Raw genomic sequence first — 21,722 nt, forward strand, 5'->3', positions numbered from 1 at the left:
GACCTGCACCCAGCATGGGCTGGTTTATAATAAGAGCCTCTTTCATCTAAACTAATCAAAGCCATCAGTTTACAGGAATCAGTGTCTGGAGAGGTGCCTCCACCCTCTGCGTGAGAGCGAGATGTTGTAGATGCAAACAGGACGGAAGCACCATGTAAACCTTTAAGCAAACAAAAAAGCTGTGAGGAAAACAAGAGGAGCTGTAAACTACAACCACCCAGAGGGCAGGTGGAACGCTGGCAATGAAAATTTGTGTGGCTCCTTCTGTGGATTGAGAAGAGTTGAGCTATTGAGCAAAAGGATTTGACTCCTTGGAGCTGCATCAAGCTGTGAAATATTTTCTGAGTTTGTCTCGTCTCCTCACAGCCCAGTGCAGGTGTGAGAGCTCAGCCCCACAACAGGCACAATGTTCTCCTGCTTTCTGAGTTTTTTAATATTTAGAACCTTCCCACCCTCCAGGAGGGACATCAGAAAGGGTGACAGTGGTGTAAGAAGCAAACAGAACATCACTTAAAGGTCATTCCACTATTGGACAACCAACTTTTCTGACTGGAGGAGGAGGCCAAAGACAAATGTGTTGTTTCAGGTCCATCCCTAGCAGCAATTGTAGCAGGAAGAATAAAAACAAATATGCAGCAAAGTGAAATAAGGAATAAAAATGTATATACAGTGCTTACATATTAAAAATATTCCTTCTAAAGGGAGTGCACCCACACACTTATGGCCTTCTGCATTATAGAACTTGAATTTTTTATTTTAAATGGAATATGTATAAAATACAGAGAATATTTATAATAAATATAAAATATTTACAAAACATGTAAATAATCTCCAGCCCATCCAGGTAATTGAGATGCACATATTTCCCACAAATTATTCCAAGCTGGTGAAAATTTTGCCTTAGGTCATAGTCACAGCAATGAAACAATTACCTCACATGTTTATATCTGTGAGCAAGTGGCTAAGTATTGAAGGACTTTGTTGGTTAAAAAACAAAAAAATCTGTGAAACTTGATGAATTTTTAATTTTGATAAATTTTAAGTACTTTACCATTCGAATGCCCAGATTAAGTGATGTCCTTTATCACTGGGACAGGAATCCTTGGTGCCTTGTAAACTGCAGATGTGAGACCAGGTGTTTATAAATTACACAGTACAACAAATACCTTGCACTGAAGGCTCATCTATTATGAATTCAAACAGTAGCTTTAATCCTCAAATTTTATTCCCTGCTGGGTAAACAGTCATGGGCCAATGCCAAGGATGACAGCAGAACACAATGAACACGAGCAAAATGAAATATTGCTTTATCTTGTTTGTATTCCCCAGAAGTCAAAAGGTTTAGAATGACAGGAACCTTTCAGTGGATCATTCATTTGCAGGGATCTCTCCTGACAGATTTTCCTGTGCTCTCTGTCTTCCCCTGCTTGGCATCCCCAGACAGGCAGCCTGTGACTCCCACAGCTCCTGGGACTGGTGGAGAGAGACAGATCCAGCACTTCCCTGCTCCAGGTTCCTCCTGAAGCTTCCCAAAAGACAGGACAAGCATGGACAAGGTGCAGAGGATATTTTGTTAGGTACAGGGGATTTCCTTAGATCACTAATGAGGAATTAGATCTTCCCCTTTTTTCTCAGACAAGAAATATCAAGGGAAAGAAAATTGTCCCCACCCTTTACCAAATGCCTCCCTCACTTCCTAGGAACCTGAAATGATTTTCCAGAAGTTCTCCTCCCGGCTGCCAAATCCCATTTCTGTTGGGTAAGTATTTACTGCAAGCTCAAGACAGGCTCCTACCAGAGTTTTTTCCACCCCACCCTTCCACCCTGCATGTACATAACAAGGCAGTTATTCATGGCCTGAGCACAGGATGAGATGGAAACTCCTGGAGCTGGAGATGGGATTCAGACAGCCTGGGGAACGTGGCAGCCTAGGAAGGATGTTGGCCAAGAGTGAGGACAGAAACATCTCGCAGAAATTGTTCTGCTGCCTCTGGTTCTGGTGGCTTATTTTTAGTCTGGTGTGGTACAGGAGGCATCCTGTTGTCCCAGTTGCCTCCAGGGATGGAGGGTGAGCTCTGCAGGGCACAGCTCTACCTGACAAGCTGGACCTGAAAGCTCTGACTTGAGTGTTGCCCCAAACCATTAATGTGCCTCTCTTCTGGGTGAATAGATCCCATTTTTCCAAGTCCAAATGGATCAGGGGGAATGCTGGACAGCAGTGACGCTCTACCAGTCCTGCCATCCAAGGTGGCCTGGTTTGAGTCAGTTGGAGCACTTCTGTTTGAAACTATTTTGTGTCAAAATGGAACAGGAAAGTTGGAGTTTATTAGGCAGAATAAAATTAAATAAAGAGAAGTGAGAGAAGGGCACAGAGCATCAAACTTCACCTTTGGATCAAGTTCTACACAGGCATATGAACCTTAAAGCTGCACAAAGTCAATTTTGGATATTAGACACTCCCAAGATCTTCAAAAAATAACTCCTGGCAAACATCAGTGTTCACACACACACAGGTGAATAAGCATCTCTTTGCAACACAACAGTGCCAGAGGAAGAATGCTGGAGGTGAGGGCCATCTGCTCAGAGGCTGAAAGCCACACGTGGGATCCATTTCCATGTTCCCTCACTCCTATAATCCTTCTCTTTGTCAACTTGTGCTTGTTTTTACTGTAAGAGCACGAGATTGATTTTGTCTTTGATCTCGGCTGCGGCTTCGAGGTGCTGTAAATGCACAATAATTATGTCATCAGCAGCCTCTTGCCCCATGTGTGCTTGGGGATATCGTGTACCAACAGTAGCATTCCTCCCTCCACGTGGAGAGATCAGACTGGAGATTGTCTGCCTCTCATTAATGCACAGAGCTCTTGGGAGACCTTCAGTCCTGGTACTGCCTCTCCAGTCTTTGTCCCACTTTTCTCACTCAGCTGGACAGGATTCCTGGCTCAGGCATTAAAGGAATATTGGCAGCTGCTTCTCCTATCTTCTCCCAGTTATCATGAGGAGCCAAAGGGCCAGAGCAAGCTGAAAGCTGCTTCCTACACAAAGTGTGAAATCCTGTACAAGACAACAGTGAGGAAGGTCTGATGCTGAAGGGCATGAAAGAGAACCCTTTAAAAACCAAAATAAGCTCTTAAATAATAACCCTGACCAGAGACTGGCAGCAGGAATCCCAGCAAGTCTGCAAATCGCTTCCCTGAATGGTGAAATTCCAGCTGGGTTTCCCGTAACAGCTTAACCTGAGCAGGTACAAGGTATGTGGCTACACCCATCTGCCCATTTTCCCTCCCTGCCTCTCACAGCCATAGCCATGATCCACTCCTTCCATTTTGTCAGCTTTATCATTCCCTTGTCTCACTTTTCTCATCGCATTCTGGTTTCAACGTAGCCATGCCGGGAGCTCTGTGCTCCAATCTAGGACAGAGAATGGTTGAGTGACCAAAAAAGTCTCTGTGGGCAACAAAATCCTTGGTCTCACCCTCTTTGTTTTTGCAGGATGTACCTGTTTGATTGGTTATAGCTTGATTTCAAATCTGAGTTACAATTTCTGTACTTAACCCATCTCTCCTTTTTGGGAACAGAGCAGGAGCCAAATTTTCTTCCTATTTCCTACAAGACCATGTAGCGACAGGACAGGGGGAATGGCTTCACACTGACAGAGAGCAGGTTTAGATTGGATATTAGGAAGAAATTGTTCCCCGTGAGGGAGGTGAGGCCCTGGCACAGGGTTCCCAGAGAAGCTGTGGCTGCCCCATCCCTGGAAGTGTCACGTTGGATGGGGCTTGGAGCAGCCTAGGATGGTGGAAGGTGTCCCTGCCCATGGCAGGGGGTGGAATGAGATGATCTTTAAGGTCCCTCCCAACCCAAACTATCCCATTATTCCATGATTCTATTTCCCCTGAGTTATATTCCACTCTTTGGTATCATTGCCTCGGTCAAAGGAACCCTTGACAGCAGATGTCCACCACGGCCACCACCCAAAAAAATCTCTCTTAAATATGGGAACATCATTGTGTTTAAGTGTTAGGACAAACACCAGGGAGTTTTCCTGATCCCCACCCTCCACCTCTGCTGGTAGAAAGAATCAGTCAAAAATCCATCCCCACCAGCAATGCTGAAATGTTGAGGGAAAAAGGCCAGGAAACCCCACAAGCCCCACTCCTTTTAACAACATGCAATAAAATCATCGCTCTCTTTAATTAGTGATCACTTTGTTAATCAGTGGACTAAAACAGGCTCAGAGTCACAGTGAGCTTTGAAAGGCACCAAGCACATCGGCAGGGCTGTGAAAAAATCCACAGGAAGGAAAGTCCTTCCCCAGCACTGAGAGAAAGGCGGTGTTCAGCCAGGTACCTGTGCCTGTAGGTAAAGGGTCCAGCTGATTCCTGCAGGGCAGCATGAATCCCATCAGGAAATGCATCTGGGATTATTCAGTCCTGTGGGTTCCCCCGTCAGTGAAGCAGACACACAACCTACGGGCAACGTTCCATTCAGAGCCCGACTCTTTTGTCGTCAACATTTCATCAGAATCCCACACTTTAAACTCAGCCCTGCTTTGGCATTGATGGGGATTCTCAAGTCCTGTTGTGGTCCATGAGACAAACAGCAGTTCAAACATTTTTTTCACTTTGTTTCTACTCACTGGTCTCACTGGTGAGCCAGAGATACCCACTTTTAAAGAGGAGCAGGATCATTTCGTTTGCTCTTGCCCTTTTTTATGCCATCCCTGTATCTGTATCTGCTGTTGGGATCAGGCCACTGAGCCAGGCAGACCCAGAGCCTTGACCTTCTTTATTCTTTCACCTCCTCACTGACCCCAGTTTGGGATAAGTGCATCTCATAGTAAGGAAGTCGACAGCAGTACCTGTAGAGGTTCCAAGAAGTCTAAGAAAAGATAGGTGTGTTAATTTATTTTTGATACTTTTGGGTGGAGCCCTCCCACTCATGGCAAGCTGCCACTGGATCACAAGCACGTTACCCTCTTGCTTCAGAGCCTCCTTCCCTCTCCCCCAGGTTTGGCTCGATGTGATTCCCACTGCAGATGTCTTTGAAAATGTTCAAGCTGTCGTTGGTAGATGGAAAAGTAGATGCACAGCGTGTGACCCCTTTGTGAAGAAACTGTCTCTCTGCTCTAACATTCGCTCAGATCTTGTTATTATTCTCTGTGGTGGTGCGATTTTGTTTCTTTTTTTGGAAATCATCCCTACAGACTCGTTGTGATTAAATGTCTGATGTTTAAAGCTTCCATGAGCCTTTTAAGTCCTGTTTTGCAGTTTGGGCTTTAGGCCTGGGAGGTCTACAGTTCAAATCTCAGCACATTCCTCACTGCTGTTTTTAATTATGATTTGATATGGACATTATTGCTGCAGGGATCTCTCTCACACTTCAGAACACACAGTTTACCAAAAGTCAGGAGACGCCAATCAAATTGGATCCCAGTTCAAAAGAACAAGGCCTGTAGCGGCCTCATTTTGTGGCCAGAGAAGTATTTGGTTGATGTTTAGAAGTGACATACCTAGGGGAGGGAGAAAATATGAAAAGACCAAGGGGCAACCCAAAACCAAAAGGCTCCTAGTGGGGTGAGATATGCCCGGCCCTGGATCACCTGGGGAAGCAACTTTGCAAACTCAATATCTGCCCCTCCTTGGCTCTCTTTGTCACATAACTGTAACATAATAGTGCACTCCTGCACCATCCTTTCTGCATGGCCTGCAGATTGCAACTGGGGAAATAGGGGAAGGGAAAATAGGCTGACTTGTTTGAATTCTGTGACACGAATAAATTCTGGGATCAGGAGAATTCATTCTGCCTTTATATCCTCAGCTCTGAAATACATTTGGCACAGATCAAGGCGTGCCCCATCTGAGCATTGCCTCTCCCTGCAGCTGATAAGGGAAGCAGAGGAGCAGTGACAGTCCCCAATCTCGTGGCTGCTCACAGCAAGCCCTAGCTCTGACTGCTTATGGAACTCAGTTACTTTCCTAAATATCCACATGTCCATCCCAGCTCTCCTTGTCTTTAATTCCTAAAACTGAAACAGCAAAAAAGGTGTCTTTGGTTTTACACCATCTTTTCTGCTTAGCTTTGGGTTTCTTGGGAGTGGGTCTGAGCCATCCCAGCTGAGAAAGAAAGTCCTTTTTAGCAGAGCACGCTGTCGGGATGCTGATGACTTTGGCTGCAAGGCAGCTTTGATCAGGACTTCTACAGTGGGTAAGTATAACCACAGACACTTTAGTAAAACTGCTTTTTATTATGTAAACTATACCCACGGCTGCCCTGAATTAAAACAATTTTCAGATGGGAGTCTTTCTATGAAGGGACCATTTCATTTCACTTTGCTTCTTTTCTGGTTTCCTGCATTAAAAAAAGAGAGCCTTGAAAATTGCTTGAAATATTGCATATTCATTTTAAGATCTGCCACTGGGTCATATTTTGCATCAATCAAGCAGCTGAACTTTTATTTGTCAAGCTTTGGTTGAGTTTTGTAGTTAAAAATAAAAAGGAAGGGGAGAAACAAGACCAAAACTGTATTTTATAGCAGTCTGGGTTAGAATACAGAGTAACGATAAGGAGTGGGTTTGGAAGATGAAAGAATGAGATTGGAACCTGTGTCTAGCAGCAATGAAATGAAAAGAAAGTCCCCAGGGTCAGCAGACAAAGAGGGCACTGAAAGGCCAGTGGGACTAGAAAATTGTCATTTTTCTCAGTGTTAACATTCTGGCCAAGCACTGGGACAAAGATTTTGGAATCATTATACAAGTCCTATATAAACAGTTGCATTTCCAAGTTCTGGAATTATTCACTTGGGATTTAAACATGACATTTGCATTCAGTTATCTTCCCCTCTATACTCATTTTGAGGGTGTGTCAGGTATCAGAAAAAACAGACACTACCAGGGGTGTCATGACATCAATCCTCTTTCATTAAGAGAAACATTTCAAAACCTTGTTTGGAGCTTCCAGGCCCAGGAGATGGTTTCCATACCTTGGTCCCCAAGCTGAGCCTTCTCACTTAGAATGATGGGGGTTGTGGCACTGAAATGATGACAAATGTCCTGTTTTCCCCTTGAGGATTGAAAGGATTGGGTTCGCAGCTTCTTGAAGTTCCTGCAATGCCTATGTAATCAAATTCTTCATCATATTGCTGGCTGAAGAAGGCACAGAGAGTGTTTTAAGTGCATACCTATTTCATGGCATGTCCCTCCCCTGCTGTGCAACACACAGCTCTGGTACCACCATAATCCAGAAACCACGGAGCTGGAAGCACTCAGGATTGTAATCTGCATAAATGGGGTAGTTTTGTTTCACAGGGAGTCCTCTGGGAATATACAAAAAGACAAAGAGTTTGCAAATGCTGAGAACGGGGACAGATCTGGGAGTAAAACCCTCACATGGCTGAGGCAAACTTGGGCAGCTCGGACACAAACAGGTTTTCTTACCTGCATTCTTCAGGAATTTTAGCAGTGGCAGGTCATCATCTTAAAGTCTTCACATGTGAACTACAACACAGGCAGACCCTTATTTTAAAGTTTTGACTTCAAAACTGGAGCCCAAAACCATGGAAAGGGCTCATTACAGATTCACAAGGGTTCATTACAAATTCACAAAGGCTCATTACAGAGTCACAAAGGCTCATTAGAGTCACAGTGTCCTGCTCTATCCGGAGCTGAAGCCCTGACAGGTGGGCACACCTGGTCCCAAGGAGTCTCTGGGATGTGCTCATCTGCCATCCACACAGATTTTGCTTTTTCTCTCAGGATTCTCCACCCTCCTCTCCCAGACTCTGCGTTGCAAATGTGCCAGCCTTGTAAGGAAGGAATTTTACTACTCCTTCCCACCACCAAAACAGCAGGACTGGAACAAAAGGGAGAGTTTTCTGACTTCAGTTAATTCCTTTTTCTCCTCTGGTTTCCCATCCTCACACACTGGGTTATTATTAAGATTAAAACACTTGCACACTATCAAGGTATCTGCATTCAGAATCAAAAGAATACTGTCATACTTTGCCAGTTTGCCAGCACCATGTGCCAGACTTTCCAGGCTTCCAGCCTCAGATATCATCATATCAGCAAAGAGGAAATATCAGACGTTGGAGAAGTGTTGTACTCCCAGGAATTCACGCAGCCTTGTTTCCCAGCCAGCTTTCTGTTTCTATAAACACCAAAGGAGTTGCACCCAGCTACTGAAGGCAGTAACAGGCTGGGCATGTGATGACTTCCCAAAGCCACATGGTTGCAGTTATATTTCCATACAGGCACTTGAATATTTCCAACAGTTCCAACCTAAGCATGAGGGTTTGTGGTATCACTAACCCGGACCGTGCTTCTTGCTGTTCTTTCTGTAACTAAAGCTTCTTAGGGATTTTTAGGGTCATTTATTTGTTTTTAAGGAAAATGTAATTTGCAGGTTAAGAAAGAGTGCAGGGGGGTCAGGTCTCCTGGGTGCATCCTTCTGAGTTCAGTTACCAGCTTCTCTGTGAGCATCAGTGTGATAGGAATTGCACTTAATGACTGGATATAGAGCCCTTTGAGATCTTGGATGAAGCAGCTTATTGAGATGCAAAATATTCTTTTGAAGAAGAGTATTTCCTCATACTTCTGGGCATGACTAAGAAAAACACGAGAGTAGATGATGTAACTCCGGGCCTGCACTGCTGGCTCCAAACACTCCGGTTGTAGCTGAGTTAGTAAAACTTTATGCTCCTATTCTGGCCACGCATGAGGGACAGAGCAGCTCAGAAATGCTGTGTGCAGCCAGCCCTCGTGCACTGCAGCTTTCTGTCCCATCCAGGGCTCAGGGATGGCCACTAAATTGGCATTTCTACCAGTCAGCCTTTGCTCCTTCTTAATTAGCCTGTAAATCCCTCCTAAATCCCTCAGGGCAGAGCGTCTGTGGCAGTGCAACACCTTTGCACAAGACAAGTAAATCTTTTCCAAGCCAGATGATCCCGAGATGGAGGAATGGAAGCCTGGAGGAGGCTGGATTCAGGTGCTCCCTGTCCCCTGACAGAGGGAGGGCTGGCAAGGCACAAAGAGGTGTCAATGCTGCCACGCCATCACCAGCAACACGGGGATGGAGCAGATCATCTGTGCTGGGTGTCAACCTGCTGAATTTCCCATTTTATTTGCTCAGAATCCATCTAAATCCTTCTTTCCCCTCTGCTCCCCCTGACACCGTCCTGGCAGCAGCCCCCACACCCTGACCCTCATCTAGGCCCCCTGTTCAGCTCATGCAGGCCCAGCTTTCACCATCTCCCAGTGGTTTTTTCCAGTCATAAAAGCTGTTATGTGTTCCTAGAAAACTGAAGAAGCGTGATCCATTCCTGCAGATGTCTGAAAAAGCCAATTTACAAGTCTGCTGTGGCTTCCATCCAGTGTCCCAATGCTAATGCAGCCCTGGTGCACAAATTAATGCTGCTGAGAAAAACAAAATGTATTACTGAGGGATAAACTATTAGAGGCCTGGGGAAGTATTCATTTTTGGGTGAAAGAAACCCAAACAACTAAAGCATGAAATGAAACAAAAGAGCACAGCTGATTTTTATAACTTCATTTACATGTTCTGTGTGTATCCTAAAGAAAAAGTTTCCTGGAATTGTGGGATATATCCACAATTTCTTTGACTCGGAGCTGTCATGCTGGCCTGCCCACAGCAGGCATGTGTTTTCCATACATGAGCTCTTTTTATGATTAAATGTATTGAGCATATGTAAGAGGAGTGTGGCAATGTACAGCAGCTGAAATTCCAATTATTGAGTGGCTGCTGGATGAGAATTCACTTTCACCCAATGTGTTTGAGGTGAGGACAGGAGGAAAAGGAGCCATCCAGAGACATGAGGGATGGGAACCCAGGGGCATCTTGAGGCTCCCTGACTTGGCAGCAAAACCCAATTTTGCTGCCTCTGGGATGGGGAGAGAGGCCCAGGCTGATGTCTCACAGCTCTGTTCTGGAGGAGTGGAGTAAGCAAAGATCTCTTCCAAGTCAAGCCATGTGTTTCAGCTCCCAGGAGAAGAAAAGACAAGTGATGGTGAATTTTTTTGCTGCTGCACAGCTTTGGAGGAGCAGCCCAGCATCTGCAGGGAGCAGCAAGGCTGGGGCTGCTCAGAACCTGCTGCCCCATCAAACCCCAGCTCCACCTGCACCAAAATCCAGCTCAAGCGTGCCTGGAACATTTAATAAAACACCATAATAGTCAGGGAGGACATTATGCTCCACCTCCCCCTGTGGTCTCAGACAGAAGAGGAAGAAAATGACAGGCAGGCAAAGGGTTATTCTTTTATTTTCTTCTGCTTTCAAGCCATGAGGGAGCAGGCTGGTAGGTGTTGCAGAGGAGAAAGTGCAAAAATTCAGGCTGAGAAGACAGACAGAAGCTGGCTGAGGGAGTGGGTGTGTTTGGGTCAGAGCAGGAATGGTGTGGCAATGCTCTGACGAGGAGCACAGCAAAGCTATGTGTCACCAGACAGCAGCTAAAGAGGAAGAAAATGCAACAGGAACTGGAAGAAATGTTATTTTTTAAATTCTTGCTCCCCAGGTCATTTTTTGACCAACTCAATTTTTCCACATTCACCTTGGTTAAAGCAGTAGAATACCATTTGTGCTTAGGAGAAAGGTGTATGTTTGTAATTAAATGCAATGTAGCCAGTCTGTATTGCACTGTGGCTAAAAATTCTTTGGTGACAGGAAATCTCCAATGAAAATATTGCTTGAGAAAGAAGCAATTAAAGCCTGGGTAAGGCTCTCATACACTGTTTCTAAAGACAGCTCCTTTTAACTCAACCTGCTTTTTCTTGACGTTTGTCACACGAGCTGCTTTGCACCTTTACCACAAAGCAGGGCTTAACCTGCAGTCAAAGAGATGCAGGAGTTTCCTGAGCTCCCCACCACAGAAAAATAAGAAGCCAGAGCAACCCACCAGTGCCATGGTTTACCTCTGTGTGATTTTATAAATAGGGGCGAGAGGGAAAGAATTACACTTTGCCCCCAGGTTCAGACTGCTTGGTAAGAATCTCAGACACTTTAAGTAGGCGCCACAAATTGTGTAAGCCCTGACCTGCTGGCTCTCTGCCTAGTTCACATGACAGAGATATCTGATGGTTTTGGCAAGGCAGATTGAGGTGGAAAGGTGCCTAGAAACCAAGAGAAACAGGGCAGCCATCCTAAGGGGGTTGGAAAGGAAACAGATCTGTAAGGTGCAGCCCCGTGCTCTCTGGGGAGAAAGAAAGGAGTGGGATTTTGGTTATAATAAATCTGTTTGATTCCTTTCCTTTCCTACCACAGAGATAGGAAGCAGGAGGAGTACATTTGTGTTTTGAAGGCAAAGGGGTCCCTTCAATCCTCAGGGCAGTTTTTAAATGAGTGTAAGGACACTGAGTGTGTGCTTGGCCCAAAGCAAAGCCACTCCACTTTTTCTACAGCTCCGTTCCTTGTGCAGCATCTCTGGGATGTGGGAGTGTGAAAAACAGAATAACTCAAGTACAACCATTGCTCCTCTGGGGTGCCTTTTGAATCAGGGCATTTTCCCCTTTCCTCAAGCTGCTGCAGCAGTGAGGTGGAGGCAGCTGCCAGATGTGATACTGCCTCAGGGCACAATGCAATACGAAGTCAGGAAAATAAGATGTTGGATGCAGGAAGCATCACTCAGAAAATTGCTGCTCCCGAGAATTCCCCCCACACACCTTTTGCTCAAGTGCCTCTCTGCCCTGGCAGTCCAATATTTTCAAAAGTGAGCCTTATAAAAAGGTTTGTTATCTACACTGAAGCACTGCTAAGAAGAAAGTAGGATCCATGAAGTGCTTTTGATCATCTGTCACTACAATTCCACCACTCTCACACTGAGGACGGTGCAGCAAAGAATGGAAAGAAGAAGAAAATAGGAGACGAAATAGAAGAAGAAAATCACTGAAATCCAGTAAAGTGAAGGGTGAAGGTCCTCAAACTCTTTCTTTCAGCTATCACACGTTACTCACTTTGCACAAGCTCTCTCCACAGATATTTCTTTTCTTCCCTAGGTTCCCTACCAGGCAACTGACTGGGGCTTTAACTGCCATTAGCAAATGAAAGACAGCGAGGTAATTACGAATCAGGATGTCAGAAAGGGAGAATTATTTGCTGAGTGATTTATTGATGATTAATTTTGTACTAATGTTCTTGTACACACCGAGCTCGTATTACTCACAACCAGTTCATAACCAGGCAGCTCAAAAAGCAGCTTTGTTCTAATTGTATTCATATAAATCCATCCTACAACTGAGCAGCATCAGGAGATTTGCTTGTCTGACTCCTCTACCACAATGGTGTCGTTTTTAAAGCCTGTTCCCTACTGCCATATTTATTTGATTTACGGGTAAAATTTGTAAAATAGTCCCATCAGAAAATGAGTCCTTAAAGCATCTTAGAAAACCTATAACAAAAAATATTCACCAAAGGGCTCCCCTGTGCTATTAGTATTTGTACTGCTGTGGTGCCTGAGGCCCCAGCTGAGATCAAGGCCCCGGTGGTGGCCAGTGTACAACAAGATAATGAGAGACAGGTTTCCCTCACTGCCCTGCCACGGCCAAAAAAAAAAGAGAAATAGACTGAGAAAAGGTGGCTGAAGAAACAGATCTCAGAAAAGAACCCATTTCTCCTGTTTCAAAGCCAGATCATCACTAAGATCATTAAATGTGCACCCAAAATATCGCTGTCAGGTATTGCTCAGGCTGGAGGTTCAGTGGGTGATGCTGGCACAGGTGCAGAGCTCCTAAGTCACATCCTGCCTGTCCAAAACTTGAATTTGAGAACAAAAACAGCTTTGCCCTCTCTCAGCTGCAGGTTACTGAAGAAAGAAGAAGGTCCCAAAGCAAGCAGGGCTCTGTAAAGCAAAATAGCTGATCTGATGTTGCAACACAGAGCATGAGGCAGGAGCAGAAAGGCCCCTCTGGATGGAGCAGGAGCTCAGAGAGCTCATGTTACTAATAAGACATCATTACTGATTTCTTCCACTTCTCAGGTTTGATTTAGAAAATCATTTGTGGACAATGATAATTCATCGACTTAAGTTCTTACACAGAAACCCACAAATTGTGCAATTGATTCTGCCAGGCCCGAGACAATGGGGCTGGCTCAAGGTTTATCTCGAAGGATTATAAAGTGTAACTGGCAAAATGTCAATTCCTTATTATTGCTTTTCACAAGCCAAAAAAGGCTGTGTTAAATTGGGGTTAAGGCTGACCTTACAGAACAGCAATTTAGGGTAATACCAATCGCCTTAAAAACACTGTATCACTAAAGCAAATCTGTTAAAATCCAGGAGGTCAAAATTAAGGTTAAAATTACAGAAAAAGAAAACATGTATTAATGGTATGGAAATTCCATGCAAACATTCCTGGCCCTGTCAACTTCAGAAGAAATTCTCATGTGAAGTAGCTGCTTTTTTAAGTCATCACCAAATGCCATTATCATTTTCTCTCAAGAGAACATTTGCTGTCACTAAAAGACCTCTCATTCTACTGGGATAATCAGAGAAAGGGTAGGTTTTGAGATGAGAAAAGACTAAAAGAACTTCCCATGTTTAACCAGAGTAAATCAAGCAAGATTTATTTTTAGGCAGAGGATATGATTGTTCCTTATAAACATCCCAGTTTACAGGCAGGGAAGGGCATTAAAGCACAATGGTAATGGGAATAAATTATCCAGGAGTGAACTCAGCTCTGATTGAGGAGGATCCTTGCTGGCAGGGCACTGACACCCTGAAATAATCTTATATTCTGAACTATTTGGAAAGGCAAAGCTGCAAGCTTAGCTATTAAGGTATAAGTTGATAAATTCTTCAGATTAATTATGCTAAGGGATCTCCAGTGACAGTTTTGACCTGAGGGAAAAGACCTCTGAGATCTTTCTCCTTGTCCATGGTATAACTGATGCCAGCAGCTGGTTCACAGGAGGGGGAAGCAAGAATTCATCTCTGTTAGGAACTGCCAAGGCTTCATAGCTATTTAAATTAGATTAAAAAAAAAAAAAAAACCATGGGCATTCAACTGTGTACAAATTAATACTTCATCATGACTGAGATCAATAGGAAATGGCAGCCAGTCTGAGAAGTGGAATTCGTGGGGCATTCCCCAGGGAATTCTCTGTATTTGCTGTTTTGGCAGCTTCTACCAACTTTCAGTTCCTAAGAAAAACATGGGAAAAAATGACCATTAGGGCCATAAAATGAATTCAAATATAGCCCTTCTGTGAGATTTCTATGCATTTTAATTTGATGGGGAATGTCTGTAATGTTCTAGTAAATGTTTCTGGACAAGGGAAGTCAGATGTGGAAGGCAAGATTTATTGAAGAATCTATTCCTTCTTTATTTTAAGTTCCACAAGATTAACTGTTTCCCTTGTAAGTTTTTGGAAAGTTAATTCTGCCATCAAAAAGTAATTGCTGCATTTACAGGGAGAAAGATTTAACAAGCTCAAGAAAATGAATGAACCTGTGCTCATATGAAGCATCCAAGTTCAATCATTTCACAGTGAAAAGCATTTTCATGGCTGGGATTTTTAAGTGCTTCTGGTATTTATAAAGGAGGGAGACCCTGAACTTCCCCCATGCCTCTTTAAGTCTCAATACAGAGCAAAAATAATCATTTGCCTTCAGACTTGCTGTTTTCAAGGATTCTTTTCCCTGTTTTCACAGCAAGTCGTGTAAGGGAAAGTCAGATTGAAGAAACCTTCCAAAAATATAGTGAAGGGAAAAGAGAAAAATGAGTGAGTGTTGGCTGTTCTGAGCCCATCCAGGATTCAGGGAGGTTCCCATCTCCTTCCAGAATTCTTCTGAACATCCCAGCCCTCCTGCTCAGCCAGGAGAAATCAACTCACCCCCTTTTAGTATCAAGGCAGAGACAGGTGAGGTTTTTTCTCGGCAAACTTTGCCACAAATAATTACTTTTTTCTCCTTAAAGGCTTAGGAAACATCCTGAAGAATCTCTGTGACAGGAGCAAGTTTAGTAGGAGAAGCTGAAATATTTGCATTTTCTTTAACCCCCTGAGTTTTGGTGCACAAATATCCATGAGTCTCTGCCTCTGGGTTGTTCCACACTTTATGAAGCAGAGGAAATCACTGAGTGCTGTGAAGTATTCCCATCTTTGGGGTTGTCCCAGATTTGGCAAGGGAGGACTGACTCCTACCGTCAAATTTTCCTTTTCAGAACCCAAATCATTCCATGACTCCATAATTTTAGGTCCTTGTTCTTTCCTCAGAATGGCTTAAATGAGATTTCATTTAACTCCCCTGGAAGGGATTGATTTTCCTAAAATTCAGCAACATTATTTCCCCCTCTGTCATTTTCCTTAAATTCAGGCAGCTCTTATCTGAAATGTGGAGTTGAAGAAATTCACATCAGCTTCTCCTATTTCTTTCTGCTTGTGTGATCGAAAGAGTAAAATAAAATAATAAAACTCTTTTATTACAAAGTGCATTCCAAAGGCCTTGGCTTGTTACTATACAATTAGTGATTTTGTGTTAGCACCCCAGGCCCAGAGCCAAATCACAAAAATAAAGGAGAGAGGATGAAATGTACACGGTTTTTGGGATATCATCACAGGTAAACAAAGAGGGAAAGCAAAGGTACCAACATGAAGCTGCCAGGACTAATTATTGGGTGGGATGTGAGGCACTCAGTGAACAAAGAATGAGAAAAAGCATCCAGTGTTCCATGGCTGCACCTCGTAGGTGTCCACAGGACGCCTCTCCCTAAATTCTGGCACGTTCAGCTTCCAGGGGTTACTTGGTTGTAAGGCTCTGTCAGCCTTTAATACTGAACTGGATATTGAATATTCTTCTATCCTAAAAGAAACCTAAACCCTCATGGTGCTGGAATATTTGTTAACCAAAAGGTCCTCTAAGCGTGAAGAAAAAAATTCATTTTCTAAGAATGGGGAGTTCAGGTCTAATAAATGTGAAAGCTCACACTGACATTTTTTCATGAACAGGGATTCTTTTCCTGGTTATCCACTTTCTCACTACTTGTTGGGGGTCAGTACCTTTCAGCCTTCCACCTTTCTGTAAAATACATCTGAAATTAATCCATGTGTTCGACGATTAATAGAAATGCAGAGAAAAACATGCATAGGAAGAGAAACTGTGAACATCTTTCCCTAGAAAGCAACATATACCAATAGCATTAAATGATCTTTGGGGGTTGGTATTGAAAACGCTGCAATAAGTCCTGAAATAGGAATTATTTTCTTTATCTTAAGCAAATGTTTGTGCACAAGCTGTTGAAATTAAATGTGGGATACTGTTAAATGGGATAAATCACAGCTTACATATTGCAAAAGGGATCCTGTGTCGGGAGTTGTCAAACATTTCCACTTGAGGAAATAGATTTTCTCATAGATAATTCTTCCTTGCTTTTGATTATAAAATATCTCATGTGTATCTAGAGTAATTTGCTTGCATGGGATCCAAGTGCAAGGAGGAAACAATTCGGACTATTTTACATTGTCTATTAATTAAAGCAGAGAGAAATTAGGAGGGGTCACAAAAATGTCATCCCTTTGAAGCAACCTCAAGGTACAGAAGAACAGACCATAAAGGGCAGTAAAAGCTGTGAGACACAGAATAAAACACCTGAGGTCAATGACTGTGAGGTGCAAATAAGGCCTAGGACACACCTGGTGCTGAGTGAACGGTCTGTTTATTAATAAACAGAGATTGGTATGTGGAAAACAACATTTTTCCATCCTCATTCTGAGTCAAGTAAGCAGCATTTAAGTCGGGTTTTAATTGGGCCTTTTGTAGGCAGCAACTCCGTTTGAGAAATTCAGATTCGAAGGAGCTCTTAAGAGCTGGAATTTTCCAGTGCTGCAACTTTGCTTCAGGGGGTCTTGGCTTTTATTGAATGGTCCTTGGATAGGAGCAAAATAAAACACAGCTTTGGCAAGGAAAGGGGATAACGTAAGAGGAAAAGACAATGGTGCAGGAGTCCATGGCAAAAAATCAAAGGAAGGAGTTGTTACACTCATCAGATTGAAAGCAGTGAGGAGAAAAGCAGTAGCAGCAGGACATAGCTGTGAAAACAGAGCCATTGTTTTCGTGCCCTGTTAGACTCAGCACCTCTTACTGGCACTTTTATATCAAAGTTCTTGTCCTGACAACTCATTTACCTACAGCGCCATCAGAAATGGATATTGGCACATTCCTTCTTTCTGACATTAACTGATTCATTAGCTAATAAAATATCACTAATTGCAGAAACGGTGGAGCAAACCAGGGTTGTGGAATATTAATTCTGGTGGCTGATAGCACTGCTGAGCACTGAGAGGGGAGGGTGAGCTGATGTGTTTTGCAGACAGAGCCGTTTGCCTGACGAGCATCACATTAATGAGGCAAACTCTGACTTTTGCACAGTGCAGAGATCAAGACGTAAATATCAGGGTGTAACCCTGCAGAGGAAAATCCTCTAAAGACTTGTTGAAAGATGTGGTATCAAATGAATTGCTTGCTTCTTAGAGACTGCTTTGATATTTATTGGTTCAAATTGCTCCACTGACTCACTCTTGCATAAGCTTTCATGCCCCATTTTAATCTTGACATTTCGGGAAGCCAGGCTGAGGCAGGGTAATGACTGGGTTTACAAAGGATCAAAATGAAAAAGAAGAAGCTGGGCTGTAATAATTATAGCCTGTGTAAAAAAAAAAAATACATACATTGAGAAAAGAGAGTGAGAAATGATCATCCATTAATGAATGGGGCAGCAATGCCAAGATGTTTAGAAAATAGAGCCCTGACTTTGGGAAGTCAGGCAGTGCTGGATTTGTATTTCAAGGTACACAAATAGTTTAGTGTCTGTCTGAGGGTGTCATTGTCTCCACACAATCTCCTGAAGTCACAGAGCTGAGATCTTGGGGATTTATGTGGGAAATAAACTTCACTTGCTCCCTGAATTCTGGGGACATGGGACAACTAGGGAATAGGGAAGGCATTAAATGGGCTGAAATCTATCTTAACCCTTCCAAAAGATGTTCCAGCACTGCAGCTTCCATTTCTCTTCTATTGGTACATGTAAAATGAGATTTACTGTTCAATACGAGGCCTAACTGTGAGCAGGCTGTGAACTTCACCCAGTGCACTCTGTCCAATGGCAGCAGTGGAGGATGGGATAAAGTATGGGGTAAATGTCAGACACCCAGGGGAAAACCTGCCTTACCACATCTTGGGAAGGCCATTTCTCAGGGTAAAACAGGGCAGAGTGAGGCCAGGTCAGCTTTCATGTTTCCAGGTGACCTCTGGGATGTTGTATCTTGGCCTATCCCCACTCCCTGGCAGATGGATAATGGTGAGAGTTTGGTGCCCACTGGAACAAAGAGCATCCAGCGTGTTTAACACTCCAGGACTGAAAGCATTCCTGGGGCAAACCCTTTTAATAGGGGAAAATACCAGCGTGCTTCAAGTATTAGTAAACAAATTATTCAAAGCAGACGCTGAGGCCCACAAGGACAGTGATTCACTGCCTCAGGAATTCATGCCAACTTTAATTCTCACCTGAACAATACCTGGAGCTGCTGGATGCACTGGAGCAGCCTGCAGCTCCCTCTCTGTCACTGCTCATTCTCATTGTCTGAACATGCATTTCGGAGCTGAAACAGTGCAAATGGAATCAGAAATAGCTGTGGTTAACCCAGTCATTCAGAGAAAGACCTGTGCTCTGCATTCAGAACAAACGTGCCCTCTTGGAGCTGCTGGGGCTCCTTATTTTGCAGTTGCTGCTGAGATCTCAGCTTCCTTTAATCACATCACAACCTCAGACCAGCAGCCCTGGAGGGCAGAGATTTCTCTGTGTTTCCTGATGTATATAAATTGTCCAATATTGTCCAAATATGATTGTTCAGAGCGCTCAGAAAAGCCTGAGGAGGCTGATGCATTGGAAGGAGAAAAAGTGTAAAAAAACCCCATGTATCTATTTAGAGCAGATGCACAGTCCATTCTAATAAACTGGATTTCAGATAAAATGTCATTGTAGATGTGTCATTTATAAGCACAACACAATTTGGGTTAATAAATTGTAGTGGAGGTGTTTCAGAGAGTGACCCTTGACGTTGTTTTTCCTTCTGTATTATTGTTCCACGCAGTTCCAGGAGGTCATGTTGAAAGCTGGGGTAAAATGATGTTGTTGTGATGGTGTGACCTGAGGTTTCCTTCACGTCTTGGGGGTAGATGAAATTTTCACCTAGCTCATAAAATAGGTAAAATCATTCTCCTAGCCTTGTGAGGGAAACCCTGGAGTCAATCTGTTGATGCCAGGTCTGTTCTGCACAAATACAAAAATAACTTGGAGCAGAATAAATCCAGCATAGTCAGGTTTCTCATTATTTGGGAGTGTAAAATCTGTCAACTTATCTCAAAATAAACTGAGCAAGAAAGACAGTGGCATTTCAAAACTTGGCTTTTCAGTTTAAAGTTTGTCTAAAATGCTTTCCTTGAAATAAATTATGTAGTGACCAACTTCGCAGACAAAGAACTCCTGTACCTGTTGTATCAGGGAAACAAATATTTCAGCATTCATGTTTGGAGTATTCATCCCTAGGAACAGAGAGAAATTTGGAGTGGTCATCTGACCTTTGATCTCCAGAGCAAAGCAAAACCCAGCAAGATGTGGACATAAATGGAGGTTTCAATGGTGCTTTAATGCTTTTTAATGGTGTTCCATTCCACCTTTTAGCAGAAATCGAGTACCAGCTTCTCCCAACGGTTGTTTAGCTGGGAATAACTACTTTAAACTTGTGTGGACAGGATGGAAAGGCACAAAACTACTGATCCCCCACTGAATCTGGTTTTCTCTTTCTTTGGCTATGCATAATTTTACATCAAGGCCAAATGTATCCTGAACTTGGGTCAGGCAGATGTAGAAGAAGCAAAACGCTGGAGGTGCCAGTTCATAAAGCAAAGTGTGGAGATCTGATCACCATACCCAGAGCCATAAATGCTCCCTGACTATTGATTCCCCCTCGACTTGGAATGAATCCTCCCTGGAAGTTCTTTGAGTGTTAAATACCGTTGATCAACATTTAATATAGATCAGCCTTGATAGAGATCTAGGCTGGGCTTAATTTCTTTTAGCCTGAATACTCCCACCTCCCTGAAAACATGTGATTAAACTGTTCTGATTTCTGTTTTAGATGAAGAACTCTGTCTCCACCGAAAACAAAAGAAGGTTCTGTCGCAAGACAAATTGAATCAAATTCTCCGGGAGTTTTGCAGTTCAATTAAGCTGTGGGATAGTCCCTATCTGAGGTGCAAATCTCTCTGCGAGTTACAGGACCACAGACAGGGATGTGGCAAAAGGTAAAACCGGGAGTTATGTCTTTAAGGGCTCGTTGGAGACACTTGTAATCTCGTTTTATTGGTGGTACCCTCCCCAGCATAATGAACTTTGATGAAATAATGAAGTAGCTGTGGCGCCTGTGAAGCTGAGCAGGCTTTGCCAGGGAAAGACCTCCCATGAACAAAATCGCCCAGGCAACAACTCCACACTGCAGCCAAGCCAGAAACTCTGGCAAAGTCACCTCTTCCCATCTCTTAACTCCTGCAATTCTCATTTTCAAGCCTTGAAAAATAATTTAAAAAAAAAAAAAAAAAAAAAAAAGGAAAAGATTGCCCACTTATGTGGCTGAGGGATAGAACTTAAAAATAATAAATTCTGTGAGAATCCTCTCCATGGTTGAAAATGGCTCCGAGTTCAGCAGCCAGCAAAATTACAGGGACCAGAAGGCTCTGCCACTGAACAAGTTCACTGTGCAAGGAAATGAATCTGTGGAAGACTTTAAACAGCAATATTTTTAATTCAGCAAAGTTTCCACCCCCTGCCAGACTTGGAGAGATGGGAATAGGAATCTGTAAATTCATCATTGTTGTTTTTAAGGAGTTGGATCCGGGGAGCACAAACATTTAATAATGGATATAATTAAATTCTTTGCTAGTTAGCTTGACTCAGGAGCCAATTGGCACCATAATGTCATTTCATTTACATAAAATATGTAGTAATTCTGATTCAGAGAACTGTGATTTCACAGAGCTGGAACTGCAGATGAAATAAAGGTGAAAGAGATCAGGTTTAGGAACATCTCTCTGATAACTTGTCTCAGGTTTGGAGTTCAGATATTCAATCTCTGATCTTTTATAATCAAGCTCAGATCCAAGTCAGCTCCAAGCACAATCATTTTCAGGGTAACAAATGACTACGGGCACTTCGGTTTCCAGATGATTAAATGAAGATACCTCCAAGTGACCTGATTTGGAGAGATGATATTAAACCAAGCCTGAAAATCAGACTCCCCTTGTGGTGGAAAACCCATGGGATCAACTAACAGTGAGATTTCTGCTGTCTTGATGATGAACTGTCCTCAGAACTGCATTTTCAGTGCACATGAAGTGACTTTTGAAAGCTTCACTGGAAGTTGATCCAGATGTTTAATCTGACCATCACCAAGCTGGTTCATCTCTACATATAAATACATTCTCATTCTGGTTGGAAGTGAAAATGCAGCACTTCCTTCTTTCTCTTGGGTTTTTTAAGCAAACGTTGAATTATTTTAAGTCAGCAACACCAAGGAAAGATTTCTGGGGTTGCTTCTTGTTGGGAATTTTCATTTTGAAGCAGGCTTCATGCTTTAATAGGCTGCCTCTCAGCAACACTTGAGGGAGTAGCATCTGCAGGGAGACAAATATAAATTGAAGTCAAATCACAGCTGGGTTTACT

The sequence above is a fragment of the Aphelocoma coerulescens genome, chromosome 13, assembly GCF_041296385.1.
Source record: "Aphelocoma coerulescens isolate FSJ_1873_10779 chromosome 13, UR_Acoe_1.0, whole genome shotgun sequence".
NCBI classification, from domain to species: domain Eukaryota; kingdom Metazoa; phylum Chordata; class Aves; order Passeriformes; family Corvidae; genus Aphelocoma; species Aphelocoma coerulescens.